Source organism: Talpa occidentalis, unplaced genomic scaffold, assembly GCF_014898055.3.
Source record: "Talpa occidentalis isolate TD23 unplaced genomic scaffold, MPIMG_talOcc4v2.1 talOcc4.8, whole genome shotgun sequence".
NCBI classification, from domain to species: Eukaryota; Metazoa; Chordata; class Mammalia; order Eulipotyphla; family Talpidae; genus Talpa; species Talpa occidentalis.
The window spans coordinates 14,228,501-14,253,024 of NW_023605194.1; the positions used below are offsets into that span (position 1 = coordinate 14,228,501).

Genomic DNA, 24,524 nt, shown 5'->3' on the forward strand with positions numbered 1-24,524 from the left:
AGTTTGTTCAATAAATGGTGCTGGGAAAACTGGGTCGCTACATGCAAAAGAATGAAGCTTGACCACTACCTCACACCATACACAAAAATCAACTCAAAATGGATTAAAGAACTAGACATAAGACCTGAAACCATAAAATACACAGAAGGAAATATAGGCGAAACACTACGGGATTTGCACATCAAAGACATCTTTACAGACACATCACCCAAAGCAGTGATAGCGAAGGCAAAGATAAACAGCTGGGACTACATCAAATTAAAGAGCTTCTGCACAGCAAAAGAGACAATAACAAAAACAAAGAGAAACCCCACCAACTGGGAGAACATTTTTGCACCCAACACTAATGATAAAGGACTGATCACAAAAATCTGCAAAGAGCTGATGAGACTCAGCAACAACAAAGAAAATAATCCAGTCAAAAAATGGGCAGAAGAGCTAAAAAGAAACTTCTCTGAAGAGGAAATGCAAATGGCCAACAGACATATGAAAAAATGTTCAACATCACTTGTAATCAGGGAAATGCAAATCAAAACTACCATGAGATGCCATCTCACACCAGTGAGAATGGCACATATTAAAAAAACTAGCAACAACAAATGTTGGCGAGGGTGTGGAGAAAAAGGAACTCTTCTGCACTGTTGGTGGGAGTGCAAACTGGTCCAACCACTATGGAGAGCTGTGTGGAGATTTCTGGACCTACTAAACATAGAGTTTCCATATGATCCAGCAATTCCACTCCTAGGTATTTACCCAAAGGACACAGAAACATCAATTCCAAAGAGCACCTGCACCCCTATGTTTATAGCAGCACTGTTTACAATAGCTAAGCTTTGGAAACAGCCCAAATGCCCAAAAATAGATGACTGGATCAAGAAGATGTGGTACATATATACCATGGAATATTACTCAGCATTCAAAAAAGATAAACACATGCAATTTGCAGCAACATGGATGGCGCTGGAAGGGATCATGCTCAGCGAAATAAGCCAAAAAGAAAAAGAAAAATACCAGATGGTCTCACTCATAGCAGGAATCTAGAAAACTTAAATAAGGGACCAGGAAAATGAATATAAGAAAGTGAAAATCAAAATCAACAAAAAACTATGAACCAGAGACACTTTTTGGGGGTGGGGGGCGGGAGGGGAAGGATTGGGGTCAGAATGGGGCGTTTGCAATTGTATGGGGGAATATAAAAATAAAATTTATTATTTAAAAAAAAAAAAAAGTAAATTGTTCTATCTCTAAAGAAAAAGATTTCTTTTGGGACCACATGTTCCTAGAAAAAGTAAATTTAAGGTTTTACAAGATAGATTAAACCCCTTCAAAGTAATATGTCAAGTCCTTACTAGAGCAACATTTATTCCAGCCATCAAAGGGATAAAAAAGTGCAAATATTAAAAACTGAAAAAAAAATGACAGCTATTGAGTTTTATGTTAGCCAAGAACTAGGCATTCACTCATACAACTTCCTATCCAACATCTCCAAACATATGTCTAATAGACATTTCAAACTTAACATGTCTCAAACTGAATTGTCTCACATCCCCCAAACTGTTCTTGCAGGTTTTTGCCTAGGCCCAAACCTGATGTCAGGTTTGACTATTATCTCAACCCTACATATTGGCTCTGTCTTTCAAATATGTCCAGAATCCAATCAGACCTCACCACCTCCACCAGATATATCATCTCTCTCTCACCAAGATTATTACACCACTATAAGCCTCAGCCTCAAAACAAAGAGCCAAAATAAACACTTCAAAACATATGTCGGATTGTGTCCTACCTCTGTTCATAGTCTTCCAGGGGCATCCCAAAATCTCTCCCTCATTCTGTTCATCCATGCCAGATACATGTGAGCCTTAGGGCTTTTGAGCTTGTTCCACTGCCTGCCATGCTCTTCCCCTGGATACAAGTTTTTGCTCACTGTCTCCTTCTTAGTGAGGACTTAACCTGTCCCCTCTATTTAAATTTGCAATTACTCTCAAACACTCTATCTTTCTCCCTAACATTTATAGCAACACAGCATATAATTTACTCGTTGGTGTCTATTTACCTCTAAGAATATGAATTCTATTAGAGTAGGAGGTTTGTCTGTTAGAACAGTGCCTAGCACATAAGAAGTACTCAAAAACATTTGTTGAATGAATAAACAAATGAAAGGAAACAAAGAAGCTCAGAAGAGAAAGAAGAACTAAACAGAGGTCAGAGAAATAATTATGAGGACGAAATACACTAAACACAATAAAGCTGGGATGGGAATGGAAAGCACTATTTCTAGAAAAATATGCCATAATGTTTCCACAGTTTGCTTTAGGAAAAGATGCTATCGTCACTCATTTCTCTGAAAAGGAGCTTTTTTTCACAGAATTTAAAAAAAAAGTATTATTGTTTATTAAGGAAGTGCTGGTTTACAACACTGTACATAATTCAGGGGCATAGGCTCACACCTCTTCACATATATATCACCTTAATACACCGCCACCAAAGAGCCTCCACTAGACAGGGCCATTAGCTTCTAGGGGACTGAAATAAAATCTGGGATTTGACAAGTTCCTGGAGTGATGATGTCCTTTTCTCAGTTATCACATATACACAGAGCCAAGGACTTTCGGGGTCTTAGGCTTCCATCAGATCCATTTCCAGGATCTTCACACAGTACAATGATACATTTCCTGACTACCCTCCAACTGTAACAACTAACTGGTGAACTGACCTTCTATGGACATACACAACCACAGCATCTTCAAACTGACATGGACTTAAGATGATCTACCCCTTACTTATCTTACATATATCGGAAAACTAAAGTGCAAAAGAAATACAGTGACTTGCTCAAAATAGCTTCAACACTATTTTTAAAATAGTAAGAGATAAGTTTTACCAAGTCTAAAACAATTCAGATACTTGAGAGCAAATTCTCTAAATTCCAAAACAATGTTATTTACAAACTAATCATAGAAATTACTATATCTCATATCTACAACTCCACCTAAACGCACAGTAGATTTAAAAGTTAAGATGAAGCCATCAACTAGCATTCAGCAAACAAAATAAATGGACAGTTCAGATTTTAAAAAAATAAACACACCAAAAGGTTTTCCATATCTATTGTTGGAAACAATCTTCTTGCTAGAACCAACTTCCCTAAATATTACCAGCTTCAAAATAGCAGCAAAAGGATGTTTCTATGAATTAGCTGTTCTCATGCATGGTTCACATGGAGTATTGTAAAAGTCTACATGATTTTGTGACAACCACTGTTAGAGGAACAACCTCCCAGCCAGTGGTGATGCTCACGACTCCAGCGCCTGACTTCCTGAACAGGGGCTACTGGGAACTATAGGCAGAGTGGAGTTGCCAAGTGGACTTTGGAAAGATGGAGCACAGGCACTAGCCACCCTCTTCACCACGTAAGGCTGCTGCTTGCTCTCCAGTCTGCTTCTCAGCTCAGTGAACACCATCAAGAGTAGAAAAATGGCATTTGGACACATGCAGGCAAATAAATTTTATTTTCTTTCTTTTGTCTTTCAGTTCTCCCTTTCCTCATTCTGTGTATAAATAAACCCTTTTTGTTTCTCTCTGTGTGTCTGTTTTCTGGCCTTGTCCTATATTCTGAAGCAAACTGGTGAGAATTTACCAGCCAGGTCAACCCCAACCCCCAAAGTTTGCCCCATGACACCACCACTAGCACTTTCTCCCCCACAAACTCTTGCAATATACTAAGTCTCAGGAAGGTGTGTCACTGGCACAGTTACTGGTAATAGCATGCTGCAGCCTTCAAGTGTCTTACCATGGTAAGAGACTGTGAACCACTATTATAAACTATCTCCCATTGTGCTACAGAAAAAGAACAGTTATGAACAGTACTGTTCATTTTTATGAACAGTAATTTCTGGCCAAAACCCTTTCTGTGCTGTCTTTTAGGACCCACCCTTGTTCTTCTTCCCTGGGGATCTTTTTCTGACCACATCATATTTATGGTGCTCTTTCCTTAACCAGCAGACCTATGGCATTTGCGGTCTATACTTGTCTTTTAGCATTCATCACTGGCTGACAAGTAACATCTTTTGAATTGTTCACCTTTTCTATGCTGGACTGGAAAGGAGACTCAGAATCCCAAAGTGTCATGTATCTATTTCACAGGGATTTTTTTCTTTTCTTTTTTTTTTTTTTAAGACGGGAAAGCATGATTCTCTTCCATTTGAAGGAGAAGTCAGAATCTACAGAGTGATTGGGTTTAGATTACACAGCACAACCATTTCTGAAATGCAATTTGAGAAGCTTTGGTTATACCAAAACAGTAACTCCTAACTTTCTGAAGAACTAAAAATGTGATTAAAAGCAAAAAAAAAAAAAAAAAAAGGCCACTTACAAATCAAAACAACAAAATCCACATTGAAACAGTGAGTTCACTCCAGTAGGAATCACTGCATGAGAGACTGAGACAAAGTGAAAAGACAAAATTAAAAAAATCCAGGTATTCAGGCACTCCTGAAACCCTACTTTCAGTTAGGCAAATATTTGTTTGATGACTTTAAGATGAAATTTTAAACAGTGTCACCTACAGGAGCCATCAATAACCAAACTGCTAATGAAACATGTCTCATTAAAACAATTTTTATACTTTTAATTTATTAATGAATTCACGATTGCTAGACTACTTTTTAATATAAAGTCTCAACAACTTCTCAAAGTTTCTCCTTTCTCATGCATTCTAATGTGCACTAAATTAGCTTTTCATCATGTGTTTACGCCTCCTGCTGGGAAGCATAATTAAAACTAAACAAGCAACAATTTTATTCTGTACTAAGATCCTGTCAAATCCTTCATAGAAGTTGAGGCTGACTTCTTAAGTAGCCAGTTGATGGTTCCATTAAAAAAAAGTTGGGCTGCTCAACATGATGCTGGCCATTCAGTAGATGGCACTCTTCCCTTTGAGCCCAAATTAAATCACCTCTAAGAAACAGGTTCTGTGACATGCAGATGTGATACAAAGCAGGAATTCTCTCTTTCAAACACTTAACCGATAGTCACATTCCTCCAAAATGCATTCATCAAAAGCTGATGGTCCAATTAGACAATTTTAAAGAACCCAGGATAATTCAGATTATAAGACATCAAGCACAATACAAAAATCACCTAACTCCAGTGATTACCAAGTAATCAACTTCTCAGCCTTTATCTTGTCAAGCAGATACACTGTTCTGAATCAGACATAAAATGTTCCTTCCCTATTATATTCTGCAATACAGGTTAACAGCTTTTCAATGGCTAGTGACTAGACCCTTGTCATTTGAGTATTTCATTTGCATATTAGTGATAGCAAAATGTTTCAAGAACTATGAATTTGCCATTATCAACATTAACTTAGGTCAATGAAAGACCATTTTTTGACTGAAAATAATTTTTAATATCCACATAAAAAGAAACAAATATCCTACTACTAAAATTACTGTGTATCTAGCTTTGCAAAAAAAAGTCTTTAAAGTAATATGAATTTCTAATTCATTGATACATGTTTTACTTAATACATAATGGGTCCCAACTATTATGTGACAAGACGTCTCACACTTCTGTTTCAGAGATCTTTCTTTGAAATTCAAAAAGCAGTAGTGGATAGAGGCAGAAGGAAATTCCTTTTAGTGCAAACCTTCAGTTGAAAGCCAAACTTCAACAATCTTATGGGAATCTCTTTACAAATTCCATCTTTCTCTAGGAATGATAGAACTCAGCCCTGCCAATGAAAGTCACAGGACACTGGGAAGGTAGGTACAACACTGTTTTATAGTTTTAAAAAAACAACCTGGAAGTGCAGATAAGGAATGCAGACATACCAACTTCACTGCCAATCTCTTTTCCCTACCACTCTCATCTGTGCAGCTCACCCTATGTACTTAAGACCATTCACAGCTCCACTTGAGCTCTGACCATCACCCTTCCCTCCCCCAACCCCAGTTCCTTAGATATTTAAAGGCTGACTTTATAGAATCCTTTTCTTATGTGCTAATAAAACAAATAAGATTAGAAATAACAATGCAGTTAACAGCTGCTGTCTCTAATTTCTGAAGGATTCAAAGTAGAGTATTTTTAAAGAGTTCTCAAGGAGGCCCTGATCTCCAAATACACTTTTTTAGACATACCAAATAAGCTTACTTATCTTCTCCATGAAGGTATTGAATAAAGCTGTCTTTGTGTAATGGCGCTAGTCATTCCAGGAGATCAAAATATGATGGGATGAGAATTGTGTATGGAAAAGAAAAAGAAACACTATCCCTTCTCTGGATGAGCAAACCTCTGTGGAAGAACTTCACAGAAACACTGGTGATTGGAACAATAAAGGAATACACTATCTTCCCAAGATCCTGAAAAACCTTTGCACTTCTCCAATCTGGTTGCTTTCTACATTGTTGGAATTTCAGCTCTCCTTGCAAGTAACTCATGGCAGATGAGTTAAACAGGCTCCTGAACACACACACACACCACACACACACCCCGCCCCTTCCTCTTTCATCCACAAAGGTGAGCAATTCCTTAGTGGGGGAAGCTGGTGGTGGTGAAAATTACAAAAATTAATTTTTTTTAATTTATTTTTTTTTCTTACAATGTTAGCTTTTCTCAGGTGTAGTCCCCATAGAATTTCTACCACCAATTCACCAGTGCACCATCACCATAGTCCCTTGTGCTCTTCCCGCACCCTCCCCTGCAGAATGTCTCTGATTTATAGTTGTCTGCTTATTTTTATTTTGTTGTTTTTTTAACAAAAATAAATTAAACAAAATAAATTTAACAAAAATAAATTTAAAGGCATATGAGAGGTAGCAAAAAAGAATTAAAAAATAATTTCATGGATGTTACTTGGAGTTAGGTTTTCATCTTGCTGAATCCATTGTTTGTCTTAATGTCTACTTGCCTTAAGGCACATTTTGAGCAGTAAAATTTTTTATTTTGTTTTATTAAATGTTGGATACTTCTTAAGACATTGGTTTTAAGAACATTTTAAGTTTCTAAGCAGTGTTCAGACCCCCTGGATGGCTGGTTGTGGAAATTTTTATAAGGTGAGTTTCACGGAAGTAACCATCTTAAATGCTAGTGATGTACTACCTATATACCAACATCCTCAGCTTGGGACAATTAAAAACAAAGAGGTTTCAAAGTTCATCTTTTATCAGAGAGTCACCATTTCCACTTAAGCTTTAACTAAAGTCAACTTAAAACAAAGTAAAAGTCAAGTATATGGTAGTAATGTGCATCAGTATGACTTTGAGTAAAAGCTCAATTTACCTAAGTTTATAAAGCTATAATTGTATGTTGAAGTCTATATACCTTTTACAATAATACTTCAGTTCTGGCTATATTCTAGTACTATATTCTTAAGAAGCAAACTTATAAGAAGGGCAAGTCATTTAATACCAGAAAAGAATGTCACCCATTTTACACCTTTTGTGCATATACTACCACTTTGGGGTTGTACTAGCTAACTGAAAGTTTCATTCTTTAAGGTTTCTAGGATACTCTTCACTAAATTGCTCCTTTAGTGTAATATCTGAGCAACCTGAGAACATTATTTTATTTATAAGTTATTAATGCAATTTTTCAAAGATACCCAACAAGAAACAGTTTAAACGAAACAAGAGGCTGATTCTCACTACACCACAATCTAAGACTTTAGGGTAAGTAAATAGTACTTTATTAATATTAAAATGTTTTAATATTAATTTGTCCAGCTACAGAAGATAAAGATTATTAAAATACATGTAAAATAAACAAAAAGTCCACAAACTTATTCCCCTCCAATACTTTAAATTTTAGTTAAACTTCTTCTGTGCATACTGTTGCTATTCATGTATTTATTGAATGAATGCCAGGCAAATAATTTTTAACTTTACCTGAAAGGAAAAGTATCCCCTAAAAACTATGGCTAGACACATGTCCACAACTGGCTACCACTAGAAGAAAAAAACATATGAACTATGGAAGGGATAACAGACTTTTTCCTTTCAAGTCATAGTCAAGGAAAGACTTCTAACCAGTACGATTTAGAGAGAATTCTTAATGTATACGATCCACTACGGTAAAAATTTGAGATTGTCCTGGGTTTTGGCCAAGAGAATTTAGTCACTGGCAAAACTCAAAAGACCTCATAACAATTTAATTTATAAATACCTTGGCACAGACTCCAAGATCAAATGATAGATCATTAACACAGAAGACATTAAAATTAAGTATGTTGACTCTCATTCATTTTGAATGACATGACATAGTCTATGACTGCTTAATTAAATTTAAAAAGGGTGTTTGTTTAAAGGGCCAGATAGCACCCTGGATTCGACATTTCAAATTTTCTCTATTCAAACTACATATTTAATTAATTGTATCACAGTTTTTAAGCATTTTCCTAACACTATCTTTTACTCAACTGCCAATAAAGGACATATCAGCTCTCTACAATAACAAGTCTAAACATTACTTAACACCGCAGCTCCTAATTTAGGTAATAATTTACTTGATCTATCAACTACACTGATGAAACAGCAATACACAGTTCCCTGACTTATGCTAGTGACAAGCATAAGCCCCAAGTTATACCTTATTATCATTTAAGGTTAATTTTAGAAGGCAATTCAAGTGGAATTTAGAATAAGTTTAACTTACATCAGATTGATATGGTGTTGGTAATCAGAAGATGACTGGTCAGGCCTAAGGATTTAGTACAGAATGGTAATCTCTCCAAGGATGTTAGTGCCTACTAGGCCAGCTGGAGCCCTGCATTATCAGACGAACTTTTTAAAAAGTCTCTAATAATTTTACAAATGGTGTATACCTGAAATTTACACAGTGTTAAAATGCAGTTACTTCAATAATTTTCTAAAAGATAACATTCAGCCCAAATTCTAACATCTTAACTAAACATGTGTGAATCAAAAGGGACGCCTCTCCCAAAGTCAAAGGGTGGTTCTATTAAATGCAGATTAAGCACTACCCTTCAGATTTAAATACAACCTATTGGTATTAACACCAGAGAGTGTGGCTAAATAAGACACATGCACACTTGGTAGCCAGGGGACACGACGAAGGGCTTTCAGTGATTGCACTGGCATTACAAGTGTAACAGCAACATGGCCCAGAAGGGATATGGGCTCACTCTAAAGTCAGACCCTGGGTTAAGAAGGAGTAGGTGCTACCTAGCAGCTGTAGGCCTCGGGCAAAATATCAGTACTTAACTTTGTCTCTAGATAGTTACTGGGTTGTTGTGAAGATTGAGTAAATTAAATCATATAAAACTCTACCTGGCACAGAGATAGAACATATAAATATTGGCTATTACAAATATTTTTGCTGTGTCTTCACTAACTGGTTAGCATGATATAACCACCTTCAAAAATATGCCATTTTATAGTGATGATGACAAACATAAAAAGCTCTTACTGAGTACCAGACTCTATTCTAAGCATTTTACATATAGCAACTCTGTTAAGCTAAGATTCTGACATTATCCTTCCCCAACAGGCTATAAACATAAACCCAGTTTGTCCAGAGTTGAGTTTCGATGCTTTCATCTGATTTCTTCTCTCAAAACAAATGCTTCTTATTCCCTGATGACATGCATGCTGCCCAGTACTGATAATCAACTGCTTTGAGATAGACGAGATTAAACAGCTAACAATCGAACTTGTGGGCTTAGGCGTGACAAACAGGATAAATCTCTTTCAGGAAGCCTCACACCCTTAGAAGTTGGACTCCACTCTGTACCTAGGTTTTAGGATTATGTTTAGGAGGTGGGCTGTTGCTGATACTAAATCTTAAAAAAAGATGTTCTGACTTTAACAACACACTTTAAACATCACTGAACAGAATTCACTTTCATTCCAGTATCACATTATTTAAAAGGGAGGTGGAGGGAGTTTGGAAGTAGTAAAGTATACAACATAATTTTTCTCATAATTTTCAGAATGTAAAATTTATATTCTGAAAATATAATCCTTCCATAATATACTTTCCAGTTGTCATATGAACACCCATGTCATGTCAAATGTTTACCAAACATTTCCTGATATACATGTAAAAAGCTGCACCATATTGAAAGTCTTCAAGTCATCGAAAGAACTCAAATTATGCTTAATATTCAAAACGCTTACACCACTTCTTTTTTTAAAGCAACTATGGCCAACATGCCAACACTTTAAGCCAATTTTTAAAAGTCAGCACAGACTTAACTTTTTGGAAAAATTAAGAGTTAAATGAAGTAAAAGTGGTCAGTTCCCCCCCTCCCCCCAGACCTCTGCAATGTTAATCTGGTCAATTTAAGCAAAGGGAAAAAAAGTTACAACACAATTATAATGCAATAGAGACTCAGATATAAAATTTTTGACAAGGCCCCAAAAGGAATTTAACCCTATAAATGAGTTGGCCCCATACTTTACTATAAGCATCTTAAAAATGACAAATTCTACTGTCTTTTACACCCTCATCAGGAATTTTCTGAAGCCAAAGTTAAGATGTACTCGGCATGATACAGATGCACTCCACCCAAGAAAAACAAGCATTTCACAGCGTTGCATCTGAAATGCACAACTTAACGCAAACGTACACACAGGTTCACGCAGCTGGTTCCAACTCCCAGAATTTTATAAAAAATTCCTTCACGAAACTTGCTTATAACCCCCATCCACAGCCTCTGGGTTGAGTTAATTCCACTCCTTTCCTTGCCACTCCAGCAGATCGATTGCAACAGCACATGTGCCCAAGAAATTAGTGGTTTTGCTTGAGCTTCCATTCGGGCACCTACGTGCAATTAAATCTCTGCAACAAAAAAGTTCACCCGAGGGCATCCTCGCCGCTTTAATAGCGGCCCAGCTTAGGCTACCTGCGCCTGTGGTCTTGCCTCAGCTCCACCAGCAAACATACCTCCAAGGGGGCTGGACGCATCCCAAACACCAGCCAACCCGACCTGCTGCCAACTCTGCTTGTCACTCCAGCGCAACCTAACATGCACACGTTTGCAGAGAGCGAGGAGGGGGTGTGGGTGCGCGGGGCGGGGGGGAGGTTTGGGGCGCGAGCCACGGGCCCCGCAGGAGGTGGCCGCGCACTTTCCTGCCAGCAACACAAGTTTCCTACCCGAGGAAAACAAAACAATCCCCCACCTTTGCCCAGCGCGGGAACCTCCCACCCTCCCGCAGCGCACCTTCGGGGCTGCAGATCCTCGGGTCACTGAGTTTCAACCAGTCCTCGATTTTTTTTTTTTTAACCCCTCGCCCCCCGAGGACCTTCAGAGGACGCCCCGGGGGGTCGCGCCCGCCGCCCGCGCCGAGACCCCCCCCGCCGCTCGGGCGGAGGGGGGCTCACCTGAGGCGGCAGGGGCGCCCGAGGGGAGGTCCCCGCGGCCCCCCGCGCGCCCCCAGCCCCCCGCGCGCCCCGGAAGGTGCCCGCAGCCCCGTCCGCGCGGACGCCCGCCGGCCCGCGGGGAGGAGGCGCGGGCGACGGCGCCCTCCCTCGCTCGGGGTTACCTCGCGGCGCGCGGCGGGCTTTGTGCGCCCCGCCCTCCTGTCCGGCCGCCCGGGCTGCCGCGGCCGCCGGATCCGCCGCCGCCGCCTCTTAAGCGCCGCGCGGCCCGGGGAGGGCGGCGGGAGGGGGCGTGAGAGGGAGGGGCCTGGGCGAGCCCCGGGCGGCAGGAAGCGGCGACACCTGGGTCGCCGAGGGCCCCGGCGCTCGCTCCCGGCTTTCGAAAACGTAACTGACCCCCTCGCGGAGCCTCCCGCCCCTCGCCCGGGCGACCGTTACGGGCGGGCGGCTGGCGCTCTGGCGGGACTGGCCGAGCGCCCCCTGAGCGCCCCCGGCCCCGCCCCTCGGGCCCCGCCCCTCGCCCCCAGGCGCCCCTGGCTCCGCCCCGGAACGCCCCGGAACGCCCCCGGCCCCGCCCCTCGAGCCCCCGAGCGTCCCGACCCCGCCCCTCGGAAGCACAGGTCCGGGCTGGCCCCGCCTCCTAGAGGCTCCGCCCCTCGATGCCCGCTCCCCCTCCCCTGGCTCCGCCCCGGGCGCCCCTCGAGGGCTTGGCTCCGCCCCCTGCGGCCCCCTCCTCGCCCGCCGGCGCCGAGTCTGAGAGGCCGCCGCACCCCGGGCCTACCCGCCCGCCCCCCGCAGGCTCGGCCCGGGCGGCCGCCCGCCCGCCCCCGTCGCCGAGGCGGACCCGCGGCGTCCGCTGGGGCGGGAGGCGGAAGGCCCCTGAGGGACGCCTGCCCGAGGGACGCCCCGGACGGGCCGCCCACCCTGACCCGAGCCCGCCCCCCGCTCCCGAGGCCGAGCCGCCGCTTTCGGCGCCCGCGTCTGCCGCCCCCCCCCTCCCCCCCCCCCCCCCCCGGCTGCGGGTCTCCAGAGCGGCCACTGCGGCGGCTCCCCGCGCCCCCAGGAGGGGCCTGGGGTCCGCCCGCCGCGGGGACGCCTCCTGCCGCCTCAGCCCCGGGGCCGGGGCTCGCCGTCCTGCTCCGCCCGACCCTTCGCGGGTCTGCACCCCGACTCCGGCCCTGGTCTCGTGACCTTTGGAGACGGACCTCCGGGAGGTGAAAGTCAAGGTACCGCCAGCCGCGAGCAGAACCCGGGGCCGGATAAACTTTGCCACAGGCAATGGCAGAAATGTGGCTCCATCCAATCCACAGGTGCCGCCCGAGCACGTTCCTCGCCGCGGTCTGCTCTGGAAATAGACCTCCCGGCGGCGCGCACCTCTCCCCGCCACCCACGGCTTGACATCCCTCCCGCACACATGTCCTCCGCGGGCACGAGTCCACGCGCACGCACACTCCTCCGAGCGCCATGCCGGGGATTCACAGGCCCCCTTGGGTCAACCCCACCCTCGCACACACAACAAACTTCGTTCCCCACCCTTATCTCTCCGTTTCCCAGGCGCTGGCGACCGACCACTCCATTTCCTTCCCCCTCTGCAGACTCCCGTCTTCCCCCTCAAACACTTCACGCCACCCCCCTCATCTCCATCCCTGCCTCTTCCCTAAAAATGTGCTAATTAAAATGTAGTTTCCTCTTCCCACATACGAAGTGTGGAAAACGAATCTTGTCTTGGCGCAAACTGTGATTCATTTACCCCCGTTTTCTCTCCCCACTGGACTAAGGCTATGGAAATTGTAGTCAGCCTCCATCTCCCATCTGCTCAAGATCTAACCATGCCTTGGGATTTTTAAATACTCGGATAGCATCGTGGGGAAGGCTTCCTGGACTTGGGGCAGAAAATAATTTAGAAAATGCTCATCCTGTCATGTTATTTGCCATTTTAAAATATCTGCAGTATTTGAAAGAGATATTGGGAGTGGCTGACTGTTTTCTTGCATTTAAAAAAAGCAAAAAATGGAGAGCTTTGCATGCATAAAGGTTAGCCTTTTTATGAAGAGCCCTACACCCCCACCCCACCCCCCAAAAAAAGTATGTTAAGGACACATATCAGACAATAGTCTCCACTATCCAGGGCATTGGCATTGCCAGTCTCAAATTTAGATCCTCCTCAAAGCAAGAGAAATTAACAAACCATTTTCAGTACCTCTGTAGAGAGCAGTCTTTTCCTAAATCGTTCCCTTACTCACAGTTTCTAGGCAAAATGGATAAAAGATCTTCTTACCCGCTGAGGATCCGAGGCTTTCTCGTGTCCGGACTAGTAGACGTGTGTCTTCTCTTCTGTAGGTGTGGATTCTGCAGTGCTGCACAGACACCCACTGCAGCCTCAGACCAGCAGCGGCGGAGGCAGCAGCAGCGACAGCAGCAGTGGGGCGGCAGCTTCTCCCTAAGCCAAGTAGTAAAGTGTGTGACTTAGTAGAGACTCCACAATTACCATTAGGCTCTCGTTTCTTAAGAGAGGAGGCGGAATCTTTCTTAAAGGAATGGGTTTTGTTTTCCTCCCCGCTATTGCTTCATAAGTGGCAGAAAGGGTGGAAGCAGGGAGTTTTTTTGGACTGAGTAAAGCAGTACAGCTGTGGGAGGTCAAGGTTAAAATTAACTGGGTGATCGAGGGACCGATTTAGTGTGAGTCAATGAAATGCTAGAAGCATTAGTTTTAAAGAGCCCTTCCAGCTTGAAATGTTGGGGTCCACGGCAAATGTCAACTGTGGTGACTTGAAACTGATTAGTACTTTATGCTAATATTTGATTTCCGGCCACTGCAATGAAATAAGTATTAAAAGGATGTTATGTAGTATTTAATAAAAGAATGTGAAAGGAATAATAAAACTGGACTGGAGCAAAGGAGCCAAGTCCTATCAACACTTACAAGCATATCTGGAATTTCAGTAAATGTCAGTGTTAGAAAGTATATTATTGACAGAGATCAAAATGTGTACTCATGCTATAAAAATCACAGTATGGTTTATAGAAAATCCAAAGAGTATATCTGAAGTAATTTAAATAATAACAGAGTACTGTGCTATTTCAGTGGTAATTTAAAGGTCAGCAAAGATAATAAGTAGATTAAGTCACTTTAAATGCATGTGAATCTGCTATTTAGATTGTTGAAAGGTGATGTGTTTATACACAAGGAACCTGAGAATCTGCATTCTAACTTTAAATTTTTTTTAATATTCCTCCATTTAAGCAGTGATTATTTATGATTTTTCTCCCTAATAGGTAAATGAAGAAGTGTGGTCTCAAAATATGCATAGAGAAAATACCCCCAAAATCTGCAATTGATTTTCTTTGCGGTCTTTGTTAACTATCTGTGTGATCTTCAACAAGTAAGTAATCTTATTTGATTCTAAATTCCCTAATTTAGAAAATGAGGATGTTGGATTGAAATTTTCCTTTAGCATTCCAAAATACTAGAATTTTATGAAATATATTTCTATTTTTTATTATTTAATCCACGTACGTCTTACTCTGGATGACTTGCTTGGAAAAAAATTTACTCCAATTTTTTATTTTTTAAAAATACTTTAAATGGTATAACCTGAGTTTATTATTTACCAACTTTTCCTGAAATTATTTTGCAAATCAAATAATTTTTATAAACTGAGTAAAATTAATTTTGTCTGACTTATGCTTTTGTACCCAACCAACTTTCCTGAAGCAGAATCCTATTATGTTGCTAGGCATACTGCTTGATTGCAGTACATGTTTAATAACAAAACCAGGTTTAAAAACTGGAATATCATCAGCTGGTAGAGTTGGAACATATTTTGGAGTTCACCAACTCCAACCCTACAAAATTTTACAAGTGGAAAAAAAGGGAAAACCCATAGAAGCAAAATGAGGACAGTTAGGGACAGAGTTGGGTGAACTCTGAACTTGCACTCTTCATACACACACACACACACACACAGGCAAATAAACAACACAGATGTGCATATAAACTGTTCCCCACACACTGGCTGAACAGTACCTGTCACAACACTAAAAGGTAGTTTCACTCAATGACACTATTTGTGTATGTGGTATAAACTAAAGAAATATATCAAACAAGTACTTATAATGTATATAAATATTAGCACAAATTTTGCCTTCAACTTGGGAGATGTTTATGATGGAAAGTTAAGAAATTTGTCCAGGGAAAAGCTTTTTTTAAAAAAAAAAAAAAAAGTGGACTCCAAGGAAACTGACTACACTCACTTGCAAACTTTTCTTTATCTTCCACCCAACTGGCAGGGCCTTCAACTCTGTCAGTTGTTTCCTTGAACCCACTGATGTCTCTTTCCCCTTTCATTTTGTATCTTCTGTATATCCCCTTTTGTCCATATAAGCATGACTGCCAAGAGGAAAAGTCCATTTTGGAGCCAGGTAGGGGAAAGTATTTTAGAGACTTAATCGTGGCTTTCAGAGATGCTATTTGGAAGTTGCTAACATTTTCCCTTAAATCCTGATCTGGTATCTCTGATAAGGAACCTGTCACTAACCTTAGCTCACTCTCCCTAGTTTCAAGGGGACTTTACAGTAAAATCTGTGTTATATTGGATGACATAGGTAGCTCGGTTTTTGAGTACCTGGCAGGACAATTTATCACCTTGATTACAAAAAAAGTTTCCTACAGGGAGAGAATTAAAGGAAATTGTTGTCCACTTTCTTCATTTGTTTTTGTTTATCTTGCTCTTCTGCAAGGAAGGCATTTCATTTAATTTACCCAGTGGTAATGGACAATGAATAAAATAGAAATTGTCTGTATAATTTAAAGCAACCCTCAAAATTAAATGCATTTCTTTGTGTCTTCCCAAAAGTGCTAAGCACAGTCTCTTATATAAAGGCACTTAATAGATACTTTAAAAAAATGAATACACGAATTAATGAATGAATAACCCCCCAAATATCCAGAAGCTGATTACAAAGTGTTTTTGTTTGTTTGTAATTTGCATTGTCCAAAACAACTGACTCCATTCACTACCTCTCTTTTCTAACACAGTCTTGATCTAAGAGAAACAATCTCCTTTCTGTAGAGCTCTTTAGGCATGCCTGATTTGTATTCTCCAATTAAATTGTAACCACAAATCTCCACATGAACTCTGGATAGATCAAGCAGTAGCTGAGACACTTTCTGCCAAGAAAAACCAGGCTTAAGTTTCAAAATTCCGGTGCTCTACTTCTAGTTGTGACACCAACTGGTTATGTGACCTCAAGCAAGTTTCTTGACATGCTTGTGCCTCAGTTTAGACATCTTTTAAGTGGCGGTGGTGGTGGACTATAATACTTACCGTGCCTACTTCATACTGTTGTTGGGAAGTTCAAATGAGATAGTAAATGTAAAAATGCTTTGAACTTTTCTATGTAAATATAAGGTACTATTATAGGCAGATGTATTTAAAATCAATTATCTAGTTCAAGGGACTTTACCCTAAACAACCTGTTTTACTACTTATTGTTTCAGAAAGCAAACAGGTTTATCTCTCCCCTTGTGTGCAGGCAGACACACAGACACACACACACACAGATACACACACACATACACACCCTGCTGCTCCCAGTTTAACTACTTCGCAGCATTTGAGGCATCGCCCTTGTGCTGGGAAATAGGCATCTGCTGTATCAAGAGCTAAGAATTTATATAGAGAGGCCTCCTCCATCCCTTTACCTATTTAAAGCTCTCAGACAGAAAAGTAAACTCAGTGAAATACAGCAGCCTTTTCATACTACGTAATGTCATGTATTTAATCAGTGGGCTTAGATGAACCATTCATTTGAAACTCGAGCATGCTACATACATTTTGATCACCCTTTTATGCCAAATTTATCTGGAAAGTTCCTGAGGAAGAGAGCAGGAAAGACTGACATGGAACACACACTAATGAGTTCTCCATTCCCCAAGGAGATGGAATCAGGGCAATACTCAAGAATTCATCAACATATTTTATTAGCACTATGTGACCTATATGGTTTATTTTAAAGGAATTACCTCAGCTAAATACCTGACAGGTCCTTAAACAATTGTTTAAATTATCAGACCTGATAAAGACCTTCAACATTAAGTATAAGTACCCCTCCCTCCAAGATACTTATACTTAATTATTCATTTCCCAATGGATGGGTCTTTTAAAATCATCTTGGCTAAATAAACAACTGTTAATAAGCAAGCAACTAATAAACAAATAACTGCTATAAATAAGATACTCCCAGTGAAGTAGCCTACTTATAGATAGGACATAAAATCTCATATAAAGTCAATTTGAAAGATAATCAGTTTTTATTTTTTTTAAAGATTTATTTATTTATGCATACAAGAGCTGGGGTGTAGGCCAGAGATGTGGGGCAGAGGGGTTGAGAAGATTCACCAGAGACAGAGTGGGGAACAGAACAGGCAGATCAACTGAAATACTCTGCTGAGGGGAGCAGCAGGCGAGTCAGGAGAGGTCTGCTGCACCATGTGGGTCACCTTCCTGGCCAGGGATCAAACTTGTGCTGCAGTCGCTGTGGATTGCTTCATAGTGCTGACGCTTAACCCCTTGTGCCACCAAGGAGGCTACAATATCAGTTTTTGTATAGAGACTATAAGATAAATACAAAATATGCAGTTGCTAGATGAAACTTAAAATATGTCAGTTTACATATCAGTCATCACATAGTCATATACCTTAAGATACAAACTTCTAATCTTTACTATATGTATCTGAATTACAGAATCTTAAAACAGGGTGTGGCACTATTTCTAGAATATGATCAGAATAGTCTATGACAGAATTATGGGATGTTTCCTCAAATTCTGATTTCTTAGCCCTATCCTTAAATTAGAATCTTTTAGGGGAGGGACCTGGATTGAGGGTTTTTCAAGCACCCCAAGTGATTCTTATGTATGCTAAGCTTTGAGCACTGCTATGCTATAAAAACAGTACAGTGTTTGCATAGTCATAGAGATATGAGTGAAATGCTACAGGATCCTTTTTCATCGTGTGAGAAGGATTCAGAGTACTAATTCTGATTCTACCATTTCTGTGGTACAAAGTCTGGCAAGAAACTTAACCTCTCTGAGCCCTGGTAGCCTCATCTGTGAGATAATGCCTGTTTGACCATGCTGTTGTGAGGATTAAATAACATAACATATGGAGAACTTCTATTCTCCTGCCCAGCACATCATGGAACTTAAATATATGTTTATTCCCTCTTCCCTTGTTCAAAAAAGTGACTTTCCAATTGCATTCTTCTTGTCCAGTATCCTTAGTATGTTTCGAGGATGAATATGAATAGTTCAAAGTTAGCTAGTATTTTATTTTCTTGTAGGCCAGAACTAAAGGTTTTATATGCATTATTTCATTTCATACTTACAATAGTCCTTAAAGATAAGTACTATTATTATTTTCATCTTACAGATGAAAGAACTGAAGCTTAGAGAGGATAAGTAACTTGCCCACTATCTCAGAGCAAAGAATTAGCAGAACTGGGATTCAAACCCAGGCTTTCTGACTCCAGAGTCTAACTATTCATTATGCTGTATGTTTTGTATATTCTCTAAGTGCTTAGATTACAACATAAGAGCCACTTTCTTGAAGGGAATAAGCAAAAATGGAGTCTGTAAACATGCCAAAAATATAGACAAATGAATGTCATCATATTCCTATTTTAGAAGTCTTTGCTGGTTGACTCTAACAGAGTGTGGCGCATAGTAGATATTCAAAAGTGTATACTGAGTGAGAGGAAGGCAAAGCTTTCACCAACATACCATTTAAGCAACTGATATATCTAAAACCCAGTATTAAAATGCAAGCCAAATTGGGATCTGATTTTCCAAATCAGCTTATATTTTGACATAATGCAAGTCACTGAATTTCAGATTTACAAATCATCATATCATTTGCAACAAATAATTCCTGAGCACTTGCTATGAACTGTGAACTAGTCTGGCACTGGGAAGATTATAAAAAAAAAACCTTAATGCATAAACTATGTCCTAAACATCTAGTTGGGAAATAAAACACAAATTTATAAAACCAGCTAGATTACAAAGTTAACACATATGAGATAATAAATGTGAAGCTCCTACCAAACAATAAATATCTGCCTTATAAATAATATTATTTTCTACTTTAATAATTATTATAGTTTTGGTAACAAGAAGAAATGGTAATTGTCATAGCTACCAATCTAATGAGTTATTACATGCTAAATATTGTGCTAGGTGTTTTATATTTGTTATAGTTAATCATTTTATCAATCCTGTGAAATCAGTATCTATTTTTAAAATGAAGAAACAAAATCTCAAAGAGGTTAAATAATTTGTCCAAGACCTACATTTGATATGTATAGAAGAGCCAAGGTAAATAATCTATGCAAAAAATCCTAAGGGAGTCAGGGAAGAAAGAGGTCAATTGCTACTGGAGAAAATAGGGTGACATCTCTGAGTAGGAAGAGCAGGATTATTTTGGGTGGGGGAAGATAGAGGAGAAGAGCCTTTGAAGATGGGGTGGCAGGAACAAAGGTATGTATGTGAGTTTTCAGAAAAGGGTCCCCTAGAGTTTTGCTCAGGGTCATGTTCGTGGTAAGAGATATAGGTCTCTTCATTCTGCAGATTAGAAAAGTATGAGGTGTGCTGTTAGAATAGCAAGTAAATCTGTTTGCCTAGAAGAAAAAGTTTGTAAAGAGCAAAGTTCAATTTAAGTATTTTCAAATACAGTCAAATCATAAGATGTTTATTTAAAAACTTTTGAGAGAAAGCCATTGAAAGAATTTGGGAGTTGCTCCTTTTTCTTTTATCTGCTATGCTATCACTGGAGATCAGGGATGGGTCTCTGAGAAGGGCCCTTCATGTGAGCTAAGATGGCTACCTAAGAGCTGGGACAGCCCTCTTCTTTTACCACATGTCCAAGATGTAAAGTTTATTTACAGATGTGTAAATTATTTTACTTGGTGATTATACTAAATGTAGGACTTTGTTTGCATACCATCTAGTCACTCTTTCAGTAACAGGGCTTCAGTATTCCTTTGTGGAAGCTTTTTTCATCTACTTGCTGCATCTTGGCATCCTACCCTCTTCCTAAGTAAGGGGTTGGGGCAACCAGATGTCCTCTTCCTAGCATTTGAATCCAGTGGAGTGATACAGACCTAAGCAGGTCAGAATTCATCTTAAGGAAGGTCCCTGAAGAGAATGTGATTAGATATGGCTGCAGAAATCTCACAGAACTGACTAGGCTCCTATCTTTTCCAAGATGTTCTTTAACTGTTTCTTGCTCTTCCAGTAAATTCCTGTTTTACTTAAGTTAGAGTGGTCTCAGTTGCTTACACTATGACATAGGGATTAAAAACATTACAACAGAGGCACAGATAAAGCTTTCAAAACAAAGCCTTCCTGGGAGCAATAACACATTAAGTTTTCACTAGAGTGTAAATGTCTGATGGGACAGCCTGAGCAGCTTACTTCACCAGGCAGAGAAGAGTAAAAGGGCTCCATGACTTGACATCTGTTCCACCACTGAGGTAGAAAGTAGAAGCATGGCTAGGACATGACACATAAATCCCATTTTACAAGTTTGCCCTGTGCAAAAAATAAAGAAAACACAAACAAAACAAGTTTGCCCTGTGTGTCCTTTGAGATAAGTACCTTGTTGGAAGTTCCCAAAGCTTATTTCCTAGTTTCTTAGCTCTCCCAGCTTCTGAATTTTTATCTTTCTGACTAAACTTTCAGGGTAAACCTTTCCAAAGCAGGGCATAATTACTAGGACACATAAGCCTAAGACATCAATTTATGAACATGAGAACTCATGGTATTAAATTTAGTTCTCATTTCCTTCTGTGGCCCTAAGGGAAAAAAGAACATCCTGTCCTTTTAATCATTTGGATTAAATTCTAGGCATTTGTTGACCTCTCCTCTCCCCCGATTTTAAAAAAGACCTATAACCCTTTAAGACCCTAGGAGATTAATGACTTATTTCATGTATCATAAGCCATATTTGCTGAACAGGACAAGCTTCTCACAACCTCATTTGTAATGATTATTGAAATTAAATTAGAAGAGATAAGATACTGAACAAAGCCAACAGTATGATGAGTGTGAACCACACCCAAGGAGAGATAAGAAGCTTGTTAGGGTATCACAGAAAAATAATATAATAACTTGCAGTGTATATGCAATATATATGGCAATCCAATGTAAAAACCAGTTTCGTTAATTTTTTTCTTTTTATTTTAATAGTGGCTGCTGTTTGTGAGAGCTAAACATAACAAAATCTGGATGTAAATCTATACAGAGTCTGCCTGGCTGATCATTTTCATTTCAAACTTGGAGGGGAAAGAATCACCATTCTTAACATTAAAACAAAATAGTTTTACATTTGCTAAATACTCACTGTGTGCCAGGTACTATGTCATTTAATCTTTCCAGTAACCCCATGAGGTGTTACCTGTTTATAAACAGGGATACCGGGGTACTGGAAAATTAAGTCATTTGCCCAAAATGTGGATAAATGTTTTAAAACCAGGGAATAAAGACTGGAATCCAAACTCACCCCTTCTTTTACCACTTTCCAATATTGCTTGGTCAATTAATGAACCAGAACCTAGTCTTTTCTTCTACCCATACTTAAAATCTCTCTAACCCTCACTTGGAAAGTTTAAAACTGCATTTTCTAAATGACCTGAATAAGGTAATGGAAATAAATAGGTTTTCTGGAAACAAATTGCTTGGCTGTTAATTGTTAACTAAATGGTCAACCTTTCCAGCAGCCTTGACAAAAACTTATTTACCCCAATTTTACATTAAGTAGTAAGAATTTAGGTATCTAATCTAAGTCAGCTTTCCAAATACATGAGCCAGGCCTTCGGTTTTCACCTTCTCATGAAAGGCTTATATTTTGTCATAGTAGCTTTGGACTGGGAGGATGGGTGGCAATCTCTCTCATTAAAGTGGGTTCTTTTTCTGATAGGTGATTTTCACTTCTTTGCCAGGGAGGTCATTGAGAGACAAATCTGGCACTTACTTCAGGGAACACCCGGCGTATGGCAGGTAGGTGACATATACATTAAACAGCTATTCTCAAACATTCAAGGGCTGTCCAAACACAGTGTGGATTTTTCTAAGCTTGTCTCCGTACAATCAGGCCTTATCCAGGCCTGATACAACATGCTTCAGCCGAGAAGTCAGTTGTTTTTTGAAGGCTCTCCTTAGTTTTTTTCTTCTTGGTTTTTTCTTCTTTTCTACAAAATGGGAGGTAGAACTGATCCAGCTCTGATAACTTTTAAAAATATCATGAGAGGTTTTACAGGCTGCACCTCTGATTGGACTTTTTTTTAATTTTATTTTCTGGAATTATATCAGCCCACCCCTTTTCCTCATGCCCCTATTTTCTTTATGTGTATGCCACATTAATACTTTTGTACTGGGTTAGGAATCCAAGGAATTTAAAAGAAGTTGGGAGACATCAAATGGCTCTGTTCCTGACCCTTAGCTCTTAGAGGAGACAGGAGGAGAAAACAAAAGACATGACGTTCCCTCCCCCTTATCATTTATTTGTTGCAGGATATAAAGATGGAACCTAGGTTAACCAAAATCACAAACAAATGAGTAAAGGTATTCAAAATTATATATATAAAAAATTAGGTATACAAAATGCAACAAAGTCCATGATCTTGAACATAGGCATGTCTTACTGGAAAGGTCAATAGAAGGATAGTCAGGTGGTGTGGTTTCTGCTCTAGTTATCTGTGAACTTGAGCTAGTTATTCAATGATTCCATTTCCCTCTCTGAAAAATAAGTGTGGGGATCAAATAATACATTTGTAGACTTGGAGGGTACTTGGAGGTAACTTGATCCAACCTCTGATCCACTGCAGGAATTTTATGTACAGTATCCTGACCGATAACCAATCACCCAACCTCCTGTGAAGGGACATTCTTCTTATCTTTTTGTTGAGCTAAGTTCTGCATCTCAGGGCCTCTGTTGGTCTTGGTTCTCTCCTTTGAAGTGCTAAGTTGCAACTTGTATGGCAAGAGAGACAATCCTGAACAGATGTGAAGAGAACGGGGTGAACCTGAGTCCAGACCTCATCTCAAGCACTTAGCTAGCTGTGAAGTCTTGACCAAATCAAGAGGCTCAGTTTCCTTATCTGTGTAATGAAGAAAATGCAACCTGCCCTGCAAGTTTGTTAGGAGAAGTAGAAATAACTTAGGTAAAATGTCTTTGTACAGAGAGATCTTCATAAAAAGGCAATGAAGATAATTCTTTTTCTTAGAATATAAAAAATATTTATTGAGTCTACAGGAGTTTATGGCATGATTTCAGGTCCTTATTACAATGTTCTGATAGTTTCTTAAATTTCCCCTTGTTTTAATCTTAAATAAATAATCACTTCCTGTATATGCCTGCATTTCCCTTCTGATAAATCCATGTATTCTTTTGCTTATACAATTAGAAAGAGAGGAGAAAGCTTAAAATGAACTTAATGAAGTTTTAGATGAGTGTATGTTGACCCATCAGGAAAAAAAATCAACAGTAGAAATGGAGTTTAATCATTACTTTGAAGCATGAGGGACTTCTGAGAGTTTTGTTGCAAAGAAATTGTTTGCTTCTGAAATAAAGGTGAGTTTGGATGGGAGTTAAAATATGCACCGGGAAGAGATTGTGGCAATCCGGACATCACGTTCACTTTACTGGAGTGAAAGGAATTCTCTAAGTATAGGAATGAGATAACCCGGAGCTGTGGATCAGCTGAAGGTTCATAGAACGTTTCCTTAGGAATGAAGTTTCAAACTTTCTCCTGTTGAACTAGGCTATGGCTCTAAAAAATTAAAACATGTGACTCTTTAATGAAGCAAATCAACCAAGCAAAGAACTACCCATTCAGAAATCCTTGTCTGGGCATCTCAACAAGATAATTACAAGGATGTTCACTGCCTTGTGGTTTTCAATAACAAACAAAAGAAATAATAATCTAAAATTTTTAATAGGAGAACAGTAAAAAACAATCCCATAAAATGAAATACTGTTCAATATCAATGACACATAATATTGACCTTGAGATATTAACCTGGCATAATATCCACAATAGATCATTAGGGGGAACAGTAGATTGTAGAGCAACATGCAAAGAAAATTGCCATATCTGTACATGGTATGTACCTATGTGTG

The 24,524-nt window shown here is 40.0% G+C and overlaps 1 protein-coding gene and 1 long non-coding RNA gene across 21 annotated transcripts in view; one reads left to right on the plus strand and one right to left on the minus strand.

Annotated features, from left to right (window-relative positions):
• Positions 1-13,899, minus strand: part of ADD3 (adducin 3) — a 115,369-nt gene extending 101,470 nt beyond the window's left edge. Inside the window, exon 1 of one of the 9 annotated variants that reach the window (XM_054690162.1) lies at positions 13,622-13,899. The gene's annotated coding sequence lies outside the window, so the exon portion shown is untranslated. Of the gene's footprint in view, positions 1-8,655; positions 9,905-10,908; positions 10,986-11,185; positions 11,232-11,507; positions 11,831-12,548; positions 12,570-13,621 lie in introns of those variants that run through there. The other 8 variants (XM_054690173.1, XM_054690172.1, XM_037495750.2 and 5 more) reach the window with 8 other exon arrangements.
• Positions 12,456-24,524, plus strand: part of LOC119233423 (uncharacterized) — a 70,311-nt gene continuing 58,242 nt past the window's right edge. For 10 of the 12 annotated variants that reach the window (XR_008549878.1, XR_008549877.1, XR_008549880.1 and 7 more), the window contains exons 1-4: positions 12,456-12,569; positions 13,684-13,800; positions 14,620-14,726; positions 22,323-22,402. This is a non-coding gene — a long non-coding RNA (uncharacterized LOC119233423). The remainder of the gene's footprint in view (positions 12,570-13,683; positions 13,801-14,619; positions 14,727-22,322; positions 22,403-24,524) is intronic. The other 2 variants (XR_008549884.1, XR_008549882.1) reach the window with 2 other exon arrangements.